General features: G+C 51.0%; 1 protein-coding gene across 1 annotated transcript in view; it reads left to right on the top strand.

The window, feature by feature from the left end:
* The first annotated feature begins 3405 nt into the window (after positions 1-3405).
* The window catches only part of Scn4a (sodium voltage-gated channel alpha subunit 4), a 45842-nt gene continuing 37290 nt past the window's right edge, over positions 3406-11957 (top strand). Inside the window, exon 1 of the mRNA XM_021175424.2 lies at positions 3406-3486. The gene's annotated coding sequence lies outside the window, so the exon portion shown is untranslated. The remainder of the gene's footprint in view (positions 3487-11957) is intronic.

The following is an 11957-nucleotide window of genomic DNA, read 5'->3' as shown; positions in this document are numbered from 1 at the left end:
GTTGCTGTACCAGTACCATGCAGTTTTTATCACAATTTCTCTGTAGTACAGCTTAATGTCAGGCATGGTGATTCCACCCGAGGTTCTTTTATTGTTGAGAATAGTTTTTGCTATCCCAGGTTTTTTATTATTCCAGATGAATTTGCAAATTGCCCTTTCTAACTCAGTGAAGAATTGAGTTGGAATTTTCATGGGGATTGCATTGAATCTGTAGATTGCTTTCGGCAGGATAGCCATTTTGACTATATTAATCCTGCCAATCCATGAGCATGGGAGATCTTTCCATCTTCTTAGATCTTCTTCAATTTTTTTCTTCAGAGACTTGAAGTTTTTATCATACAGATCTTTCACTTCCTTAGTTAGAGTCACACCAAGGCATTTTATATTATTTGTGACTATATTATTTATTTATATGGTGTTCTGCCTGCATGTATGCCTGCAGGCCAGAAGAGGGCACCAGATCACATTCTAGATGGTAAATGAGCCACTACCATGTGGTTGTTGGGAATTGAACTCAGGACCTCTGGAAGGACCAGTGCTCTTAACCTCTGAGCTATCTCTCCAGCCCCTGTCCCTCCCTTCTTTTTGAGCCAAGGTTTCTCTGTGTTGTTCTGGAACTCATTCTGTAGACCAGACTGGCCTCAAACTCAGAAATCTGCCTGCCTTTGCCTCCCAAATTCTGAGATTAAAAGCATGCGTGACTGCTGTCCAGTGTGAGGGCCCAGTTTCTAAAGAAGCAAGGAGCCAGGATCTGAGAGGTGATGGAAATTAGGTCTGCAGAATTCTGTGTCTGACAATATATGGGCAAGGAGGAGTCTAGGAAACACACCAGCGAAAGCCGTTTGTCCCTGCCTACCTGCTCTCACTGGGCGACTTCTACCACTGCAGTTGTCCTTGAGTGTGGCGGGCATGTGGTTCTGTGTTAGCTGGTGGTACTCTGGGGACTTGTTAGCATGTGAGTGCTGCTGACGGGATGCTCAGGGGTGGAGATGTATTTCCAGAGTCCTACCCACTGGAACTGCAAGATGGAACGTCAGAGTCTTTCTCCTCACCAGAACCCTAGGTAGGAACTGAGGTGCCATCAGCCATAATATGATTAACCCAATAATCCTTGATACAAAATAGGAAGCCTAGCTCCATTCATCTCTTACAGGTTTTCCTGCCATCTGCAACAAAGTAACCATGCGGCCAGTCTACTTCAGCTGTGACTGGTACCCAGATCCTCACAGTACTCAGCTCACACAACTGACTATCTCAGCCTTGCTCCCTCATATATGATGACCCCCCCTTCCATTACTCTAATCCCTCATTTAAGAACATCCTACCCCATAGAGCTGTGACCAGAAAGAGGCAGAGACCAAAGGGGCAAGGATGTATGTGGAAACGACAGATGACGCCAAGGCACAGATGATCTTAACGTCTATGTCACGTTCTGTTGCTGTGAAGAGACACCACGCCCATTATAAAAGAAAATGGTTTCGGAGCCTTGAAAACGTGGTGAGTGTGGTAGCAGGCAGGCAGACATGGCGCTGAAGACGGAGCTGGGAGTTCTACCTCCTAGTCCACAGGCAGCAGGAAGAGAGAGACTCTGACCTTGGAATGGGTTTTTTGAAACCTCAAAGCCAACACTTGTTGGAAGAAGGATGTCACTTCCTCCTCATCCTTCTAATCCTTTCAAATAGTGCCACTCCCTGGTGGCTAAGCACTCAACTCTATGAGCCTATGGGGGCCATACTCACGCAAACCACCACATCACCCACCCAGTATCCACAAACAAGGGGCAATGCCCTGTCTAGAGGACAGTGACTAGTGACCTGAGACCACAGCAAGGCTAGAAGTGAGAGAAGGACCCTGAATGGCCTTGGGGAAGCCATCTGTGAAGAGTCTGGAAAGAAACTGTGTTTTCCTCTACATTCTGGAAGCAAACCCTTAGAAAGAAGCCAGGATTCCATTAGCAACAGAGCTCTGTAGAGATTGCCCCTCAGAAAGGACCCCAAGCCAGGCAGGGACTGTGTATAGAAGAGACCAATGTACGCACTTGGGTTTAGAAACTGCTCAGAGTGTCAAGTGGCTCTCCATGTCACCGATGCAGAGGGAGCTGAGAGGTGGGGAGTCCCAGGCCCAGCAAGAAATTCTGTAACAACAATCAGGCAGGGCCACCCAGGAGGGGGGTTCAGTGACATCCGAGGCTCTGTCCACAGAGGTGCTAGAAAAGTCAAGGGTGGCTGTTGGTCAGGCCTCCCCGAGCCTACCAAAGCACACTGCACCCAGAGTTCATCTGCTGAGGGCTGGAAGCAACTGCCTGCAGCAGGAATAGACACGACATGGTCAAGGCAGGCAGACTACTTTGGAAGATCTGGAGCAGGAGGACAAAGACAGAAACCATAGCACCTTCAGGCAGAGATGAGGCACTTCTTAACAGCTCCACTAGGGGCACCACCGCTACAGAGTGAACAGGGGAGCTAAGCCAATTTCGTTTTTTCCCAACCACAACCCCTCCCTGGGCTGGAAGGGACAGATGTCTTGCCAGCTGGGAGTTGGGGGAGGGGGTAGACAAATGCTTCTTGGGACCTCTGTGTGGTCCTGTTAAACAGTTGGGTGTAAATGTATGTGCATCTGTGTGTGGGTGTGGGGGTGTGACTGGGGGTGTACAGACTTGATAAATATTTGATTTAAAAAAATCTATTGGTAGAGGTAGCAGGTTCTGTTCATGTGAACAGAAGTGATTATGTTGGCAAGCAAGTCACACTAGTGAAAATATGAATTCATGGACGTGCACACAGACATACCCTTCATAAAAGCCCATGTCTGAAACATGTGATGTTTGTGTTATCTGGCATGGGTGTGACTGAGAACATAGAATTTTGAAGGCTTGCACAAGTCTGTGGTGTGAGCCTGTGTGTGTGTGTGTGTGTGTGTGTGTGAAAGGTTCTTTGTTGTGTTGCTGACAGAATAGACATGCAACATTAGTGTGTAGTGAGCTCACATGTGAGCGTGCACCACAGTTAAGTGTGAATTTGAGTGTGTAGACCAGCTTGTTCCCTGTGAACACTTGGAGAAGTGACTGTCAGGGAGATTGGGTACAAAAACGAGCCTGCGTATGTTTGCTGAGGTTAGGAGAGATCCTGGATGGGGGAAGTTCGTGTGTGTGTGTGTGTGTGTGTGTGTGTGTGTGTGTGTGTGTGTTCATGCATGCGAGTGTGTGCTCCTGTGTGGATAGGTCTGTCTTGGTCAGTGTAGTCCCAGAACCCAGGCAGTTGCAGGAGAAGCCTGGAACACGCCAAGAGAAAAGAGTGGCTGAGGCACCCACCTGAAGATTGGCCCAGTCCTCAGGTTTCACTCATGACTCTGTGACATCAGCAGTAGCAGCTGTCCTTGCCGGCCCGGCCCCCCAGCCAAGTCCCCCAGAGCTCCAGCCCCAGCCCGAGGTGGGCACGGCACCCGGGGCTCTCGTCTGCCACCGCTCTTCTCTGCTTCTGGCCAACAGTGAGTACTGTGCCTTTCTGTGCCAGCCCAGCCTGGTACCCCCAGGGGTGGGTCACCCCAAAAGACAGGTGACCCTGGCCTCAACCCCAGCATGGGCTAAGGAAGTCACCACTTTGCTACCGCGCCACTGATCTGTTTGCGCCCAGCTCTCCTGTCTGCACCCGGACCCCACTCTGCCCTGTCAAAACCTCCTTGTACCCTGACCCTCTCTGTCCCCAAACTTGCCTTCTCTGTCTTGTCTTCTGTTCTCTCTGCCCCTGCCTAGCTGAACTTTCCCTGAGCAAGAGTCCTCATTCCGGTTACAAATGTGAGTGAAGGTTAGTTCCAGACAGGCGTAGGATGATCCAAAGGATAGGGCCCAGGCTGTAGTTTCTTCAGGAAGGGACATAACGGGGAACCAAAACAGTGACTCGGCTTGGCCTGTTTGCTAAGGAGCAGGGAGGTGGAGAGTGGAGGAGCAGAGCGGCTGGAGGCTGGGTGGGGGTAGGGTGGCAGCGGTGGCGGCTCCTTTGCTCTATTGAAAGAGGAATCTGTGAGATGCCAGCAGAGGACACATCCCGGCTGCCACTAGGCAAGGCTCTGCCCACTGTCCCGCCCTCCTCCAGCCCTCTCTGCCAGCCACAGGTCTCTTTTCCTAGCGAATCTGGACGGGGTGGGGGTGGGCAGAGGTGTAGTCCCACACAGCAGAGAGGGGACCCAGGAAGCTGCCCATGTATAGCTAAGAGGGACGTGGGTGTGAAGAGCCAGAGAGTGCACCTTGAGAGGAGAGATGGAATTGAATCACTTGTGTGGAACGCTGGAGACCAAGGCAGCCCTGAGTACACTCAGGCGGATACATGGGTTCCTAATGTAGGTCAGGGGACCTCAACCCCTTTCACCCCCTTTACTAAGAATAGAGCCCTCGGGACACCAGGACAGAGGGTAGGCAGTAATAGCTGATAGAGAAGAGGTGTGCCAGGGCTGGAGGGGCGGGCACTAGTTGGGCTGTTTACCAGAAGGGTCAACTTGGTGATAGGTATCAAAGCATTATAGTCTTAGCTGGGCGTAGTGGTCTATAATCCCAGAAAGCTGAGGCAGGAGGATTGCCTCGAATTCAAGGCCAGTCTGGGTAACATATGACTCCATATGGGTAGAGATCTCCAAGATAGAACAGTGTGGGGCTAGGCTATGCCCAAGAGTCTCTCCTGTCAGGAGGCAGCCCCGCCCACCCACCCACCCAGGAGGGAACCCTCCACCTGTCCCCTCCTCTCCCTTACCTCCGGAAGGTTGCACATGAACAAGTCACTCAGCAGAGCCTGGAAGGTTAGAGGCACGCACGGGGAGCCTTTGCTGAAGTCCTGCCAATGAGCAGGTCGGGGAGTTGGGGAGGGAGAGGGGTTGAGCTTTAGGGAACAAGGTATATTACCAGCCACCACAGCTGTAGCTGTGTCAGGAGGATCCTAACAGTGGCAGAGGCTGAGTGATCACTGTGTGTGGTAGGGTTGGAAATAGGGGTAGGTAGGGGTGTTCCTCCAAGACCTCTGCCTAGAGCAGGAGGTATGGCCTTCTGTGGCAGTGACAGGGACAGCAGTGGCCACTATGCTACCCTTTGCAGTCACACTAATTATGTAGAACGAAGAAGAAGCTAAATATCTCAGGACTTTTGAACCGGCCATGTCAGGCAGGGTATCCAAAGATAAGCCAGGCCTGTGTCCCCACACAGTGCCCAGGTAACAGAGGACAGAAACTATAGGCCCTGTGTCTGGTGATCACAGAAGTTTACCTCAAAGGCACCCCTCAAAGGATTATATGTAGGGATTTAGGGAGTGAGGAGAAGGTGGATGAGGGACCTTTGTAGGCCCAGCCTTGCCCTGCCTGCCATTTCTGGTTTGGAACTATGTATGGGTGAGGACTTGGAACTGGGACTCACCTCCCCTGCTCAAGGATGGGCAGAGGGGAAGCCTGCTCCAGCAACTTCTCTCCAGAGGTTTCTGGACGCCTGGGCCCAGGACCTGACTCAGACACAGATGTCACTGGACCTCCTATGGAGATGCTGGGGATTTCCTGACAAGGGCTTTGCCTTGGGGGACCGTCAATTCCAGCCATCAGAACAGCAAGGGAACATGGGTAGACAGGGAAGTGGAGTAGTTAACGCAGCTGAGGGCAGCAGTGTTCAGAGAAGGCTCCAGGAAGAGGGAGAATGGAGAAGAGAGAAGGAGTCATAGCTCCCAGAAGAGGGGAGTGGCTGACCCATGAAGACTGGACATGAGGCTTGGAGAACAGGGAGGAGCCATGAGGGAAGGGGACAGAGGCAGATGTGTGGGTGACGGCTTTACACTCCATGGGTCCTACAGTCGGCTTCTTCAACACCTTTCAGCAGATCCTCAGATGCCAAAGGGTCACACCACTTGCCTGGGGCACACCGTGAGTGAGTGGCCAAGGCTCCATCCACAGTGGCCACGGCCAGTGCTCTCTGGGGAGGAACTTGGGTTGGACTAAGTCAGGACAGAGCTTTCCTGGGACAGTGGAGACTATGTTATGGGAGAAGATTCTGGGGCTTGGAGCCAGTCTGATGACTCTTTCAGGGGTCCCCAGTCTCATTATGGCGGGGAAGGTTCCATCTGAGGGCACCAGGGACCCAGGTTTCTTTCACCTTTACCACCATGCCTGGCCTCACATGTGCGTCCTGTTCTGCCGCATCAGCGATGGCTATTTTTATTCCCCGCCATTCTCAGTCAACACCCTATGTTGAGAGTGGGGAGGGAGGCAGAGGATTGAGGGCTCCAGGGGTCCTAGGGGCAAGAGTGGGCAAGGTGGAAGACACCTGAGGCTGTGTCCCTGTCTCAGGGCCCTCTGCCTAGAGACCTGGCATAAGAAAGAAAGGTACAACTCAGTGGTCACTGGACTCCACTCAGGAGCCCCTGAGAAGTGCTAGTGGGTTACAGCCTGTGAGGAGCAGTTTAGCCTGGTGGTTAAGGCAAGTTGAAGGCCCAGCTGTCAACCCCAGTTACTACATAGTGAGCATTTATTCTCCCCTGCATCATCTATCAGGTGAGGTGATAACCACAAACTCACAGAGAGGGACCAGTGAGTTCCTGGAATGTCCAGAGCGGAATCTCACGTGCAGTCGTAGCTCTGTAGAAGAGCTCACTAAATTCACTGTGCCTATGAAGACAAAGGAAACACCTCACCACAGGAGTGAGATAAGGAAGAAAGCTACAGGCTCTAGAAACCCTTCAAAACCAAGGTTTGGGGCCCGAGGAGATGACTCAGTCCATAAAGTGCTTTTTTTGTTGTGTAAGCATGAGGACCTGAGTTCGAATCCTAAGAACCCATATAAAAAGCCAGGTGTGCCTGTAATTTCAGCATTGGGAGGTAGAGACAAGAGGATACCTGGGGCTTGCTAGTCAGCTAGTCCAGCTGAATCAGTGAGCTTCAGGCTCAAAACACAACAACAAATAGTAGTAGCCTTAGTCTTAGCCCACACATGTATGTGCACACACATACACACATGTATGCATACACCACACACACACATGGCAGGGGAAGTTAACGGTTGTTTTTAGTTTTTATTCCTATCTGTTTCCTCTGGAAGTAAGGGCCTCACTTACATGGGCGGGGGAGCCCTTCATCTGGGTAGCTGTGGAGTTTTGAAATAAGGCAGAGGCCATGGAGTCTGCTGTAGTAAGGTTCTCTGTTCCCTTGTGTCTTTGCTGAGGTTGGCAGGTCTCGGTCAGTCCAGTTTTGAAAAAGAGGCTCCAAGAGAGAAGGGGAAAGACCTTTCCTGATAACAACTTGTAGGTAATGTCCCCAAGAGCAGGAGGAGGAGCAGGAGGCAGCCCAGGCTTCCTGGGGACAGGTGGCAGCTGTCAGAGCAGGACACCTGTCAGTCTTCCTTGATCTCAGGTGTTGTAGGATGGCTGGTTAGCCACAGTCTGCTCCCAGGGTCTCTGCAAGGAGGCTTTTTAGCCTGCCCATGTGATGGGGGCTGATGGAAGAAGGTATAGAGCTGGAATTCTCTGGACTCTAGGGGGACAGAAGGAGCAGGGTGAAGTACATATAGAGAAAGAAGGAGCAGGGTGAAGTATATAGAGGCTGAAGGAGAGCAACAGAGGCATCGAGCTCCTGAAAAGAAAGATCCAGAAGGAGGAGCCACGGCAGGGGACAGCACTGCCTACATAGACATGTTTAGAGAAGGCGAGGGGCTCACACATGGCTGTAGTGTGAGCAAAGGAGAGGGGCCAGCATTGGATGCTAGGCACTGTTCCTTAGGGAGATTTAAGCTAACAGAAGGCAGGACGTCCCAGGCTTGGATAGAACAAATCGGTCTCCACAACCCTTTGACAGCTGGGAAATGAGTCACAGAGCTGACACTGTGTGTCTGTGTGTGTATGTGTGCGTGTGCCAAGAAATGGATCATACAAATAGGCCATAGTAGACATTAGACAGATATGGGGGCTAATTGGTTCCAGTTAGGGATGGTGGTACAATCCTATAGTGAGTTCAAGGTCAGCCCAAGCCACATATTGAGATCCTGAGTTAAAACTAACAAGGATCCAAAAAGTTCTTTGCCAGGCTGCTGACTGGTGTGTTCCCAGGCCTTCAGCCCACGACACAGAGACCCAAGAAGCAAGCGTGGTCCTTCTAGGCCTGTCAGACATCTTCAGCAGCCATACCTTTCAAGGGGCTTCAAGCAAGGCCTCTAGCCTGCCCTGAAGCAAAAGCCAGCTCAGTGCAGGGGGCCATTTGTGCTGTAGGTCAACCATGCCCAGGTCAGTGCTGTAAAGGGCTGGAGGGAGGCCACGTTTGTAGTAGTAGGTACGTGGGGTTGGCATGAAAGAAAGCTGTGTTCAAATCCTTCCTTGGTATAATAAAACCGCAGTAGGTGAACCAGGGCCTGGTACATGGTGCTGACTTTTCAACAAAGAATCTGGGGGTGTGGGATGACTCAGTGCTGTGTACCTGCCTAGTGTGGGCCCTGTCCCTGCAGCACAGAAAGCAGGCATAGTGCACATCTGCAATCCCAGTCCTCCTGAGGTAGAGGCAGAAGGATACGAAGCTCAGAGTCATTCTTGGCTATGTAGCAAGTTCAAGGACAGCCTAGGATACATAAGATCCTGTATCAACAATAAGGAAAAAGAAATGGGGGAATAAGCCGAGCAGTGGTGGCGCATGCCTGTAATCCCAGCACTTGGGAGGCAGAGGCAGGTGGATTTCTGAGTTCGAGGCCAGCCTGGTCTACAAAGTGAGTTCCAGGACAGCCAGGGCTACACAGAAAAACCCTGTCTTGAAAAACCAGAAAAAAAAGAAAAGAGAAGAAAAGAAAAGAAAGAAATGGAGGAATAAAGTGGTGGTGGAAGGGACAGGGAGGGAGGAAGGAAGGGAGGGAAGGGGATATAGCTCAGGGCTGAGGGTGTAGCCTAGCATGCATAAATCTGGGAGTTTAATTCCCAGAGTGCACTGAACTAGGTACAGTAACACAGGCTTGTAATCCCAGCATTGGGAGGTGGAGGCAGGAGGGTCAGAAGTTAAAGATCACCGCTCTTGACTAGATAGGGACTTCTAGTCTAGTTTGGGTTGTTGAATTATGTGAGACCTGTTTTTTGGTTTTGGTTTTGGTTTGTTTTTTTGTTTGGACAGTAACTTTGCCCCTTTCCATGATTCCTGAGTCAGATGTACAGGTGAACGCCCCAAGATTTAGGGCCAGAAGAACCCATCCTGTTCCGTAGAGCGTTTTCCATGTTGGAAGACACCTGGAATTCTGCATCTTGAGATAAATTTTTTGTTTGTTGGTTTTAAAGGTTTAGGCCTGGGAGGGAAAATCTTCCCTGGGGCCGTGTTCCTAGAGATAGAGGAGCTGTGAGGAGTTTGGGAAGGTGCTGTCTGGGGCAAAGGCTGGGTTCAGCCTACTCACAAGGTTCTTACATCATCGCTTTGAGCCATCAGGGGGCGCTCAGGAGAGGACCATCCAGCAGCCTTTGAGGGTCTTTAGAGCCCGCAGGCTGCAGGACTCACTGTGGAAGAAGAGGCTTTGGATGTGAACAGACGGCCACCTTGGTACACAGTTAGTGCAAAATAAATGTGTCCATCACTATTACCTGTGGCCCTTGGTTAACTGATGACCAGGCTGGGTGAATTTGGAATCTGAAGAAAGAAGGTTTATTCTAAGCCCCTGTACCCCTTTATGAGTCTCCTGGGTAACACCATTGGTTTCCTGAATTCTGGGGGCCACTTAATGCCCCTGGGGCTCCACTCTAGGCTCCCAGCTCTAGGCCACCCTCTGAGGCCCCACGGGAACAGTTTTCTCTACAGACAGTGTTAGACTGGGAGGGAAGGGCCACCTAGGATGACCTCCTCTGTACTGTGGCCTGCCAAGGCCAAGGCTGCTGTTCTCCTTCCTCTCCAGGCTAAGTGTTTGTTGTCAGAGCAGTAACACAGCTACCCAGCCTCCCATCCCCACCTCCACAGGAAAAAAGAGTTGTGACTTGAGACTTCCAGCCAGGGGATGTGAGCATCCATTTTTCACTCTTGGAACTGGGCACAGTGGGAACCCAAGGATTTGGGGGAATTGCTCACTTTGACCAGAGTTGAAGTTTGGTGTGTTCAGAGTCACCCAGGAAGTTTTGTATTGGAGCCTGCACTGTGGGAGGCCCTTAAAGCAGATCCCCACTGGCACATAAAGCGCTCAGCAACTTCTGTCTGTCTGTCTGTCTGTCCATCTATCTGTCTGTCTGTGCCTTGTCTGTTCTGAGTGATAAGTCTCTTCTCTGCCTGTGACAGGAGCCAATTGAAGCCATATTAGAATGTTTTACAGGCAGGTTTATTGGGAAGCTGCTCTCGGGTGGGAGAGTTTACTGGCCCCAAGGAAGGAGCCCAGGGGAGCTGCCATGGGGAGAGGTGAGGGGTAGGGAAGAGAGAAAGGGCACATGGGCAGAGAGAAGGAGGGGGAGGGGCAGGGGGAGGGGGAAGAAGAGAGACACCAAAATATCTGGGTTATATAGGGAAGAACATCTGGGGGAGGACGGTTCAGCCCCTGGGCTGGAAAGTTCAGGATTGTGGGGCAGGGTATGCCAGGTAGGGACTGAGGGCTGCTGGGGGGGGGGACCTGAAGACCAGATCTGCTTTGATATGTACAATATACACCTCAGTCCCCCTAACCCTCCACCCCTGAAACCAAACACTAAGATAAGATTTACTCTGTAGTGGAATTCACTATGTAGCCCAGGGTGGCCCCAAACTCACGGCAATGCTTCTGCCTCAGCCCTCCACTTACTGAGATTACCGACACGAGCTCGCATACTCAGGTTGTTTTAGATAGTTTTGTTCGTCTTATGTTATTTTTCAAGTACAGGTCTCACTATGCAGTCCTGGCTCATCTGGAGCTCCCTGTGTAGCCCAGGCTGGCTTCCAACTCACAGAGACCCATTTGCCTCTGCTCCCCAGGTGCTGGGGATGAAGGTGTGTGCCACCACGCCTCTCTATTACTTGTATTATTATTATAAATGTGTGATGTGTATAGGCAGGGTATGTGTGTAATCACGTCATGCACGTGGGGGGCGGAGTCAGTTCTTCCCTTACATCTTTTACTTGGGATAGAACTCAGATCATCAGGCTTGGGTACTGTGTGCTTTTACCCACTGAGCCATCTAGCTGGCCCTTTCATTTCTTTCTTAAACAAACAAGAGAGTGGTGGGTGATGAGCAGTCTTGTGAGATTTGAAGGCTGGACTACTTGGGAAGAAGAGTGGTAGCTGGACCCTGAACAAAGACAGCTAGTGAGACGAGAGGCAGGCCGTCTTTGTACTTGTAGAGGTGTTCTCTAAAGGGGATAGGAGAGGTGTGCACAGAGGCCATTCTACCCATGGCCAACTTCCCAAGACGGTTTCTTACAGTAGCTTTATATCACAGAGTAATAGGGGCATAGCTGAGACCACATGAAAGATTGCAGGCTGCTGTCGATGAATGAATTTCTGGATATTTGAAGACAACCTCCCCCCCCCCAAGAAAAAGATATGAACCTTTCCAAAAAGGAAGGTTCTAGAAGTATGTGGAAGCATCTGGGGTTAGGAGACTCACCTGAGCTGGGTTTGGCCAATCGTTTGGCATGTTTAGCATCGCAGATACTCATTCATGGTAGAAGGGCTTGATCTCAGAGGAAACCAGCATCCAGCAGATAGACTGGGGTGTCCTGGGGCTTAGGAGGGGCGAGTGACCAAGGTCTTTGTAGCCCAGACATCGACTTGTGTTAAGCTTGTATCCAGCGGTTTTTCTGTGGTTGTTTCCAGTTCTTAGAATCTTTTGGTCAGTTCTGACTTTGTCACCTGTCAACAGGACAGTCGTCTCGTCTCGTCTCGTCTCGTCTCGTCTCGTCTCGTCTCGTCTCGTCTCGTCTCGTCTCGTCTCGTCTCGTCTCGTCTCGTCTCCTCTCCTCTCCTCTCCTCTCCTCTCCTCTCCTCTCTTCTCTTCTCTTCTCTTCTCTTCTCTTCTCTTCTC

This window comes from Mus caroli, chromosome 11, assembly GCF_900094665.2.
Source record: "Mus caroli chromosome 11, CAROLI_EIJ_v1.1, whole genome shotgun sequence".
Taxonomy (NCBI): domain Eukaryota; kingdom Metazoa; phylum Chordata; class Mammalia; order Rodentia; family Muridae; genus Mus; species Mus caroli.
Note: the sequence above shows the minus strand (reverse complement) of the source record. Positions and strands in the feature narration are given on the sequence as shown.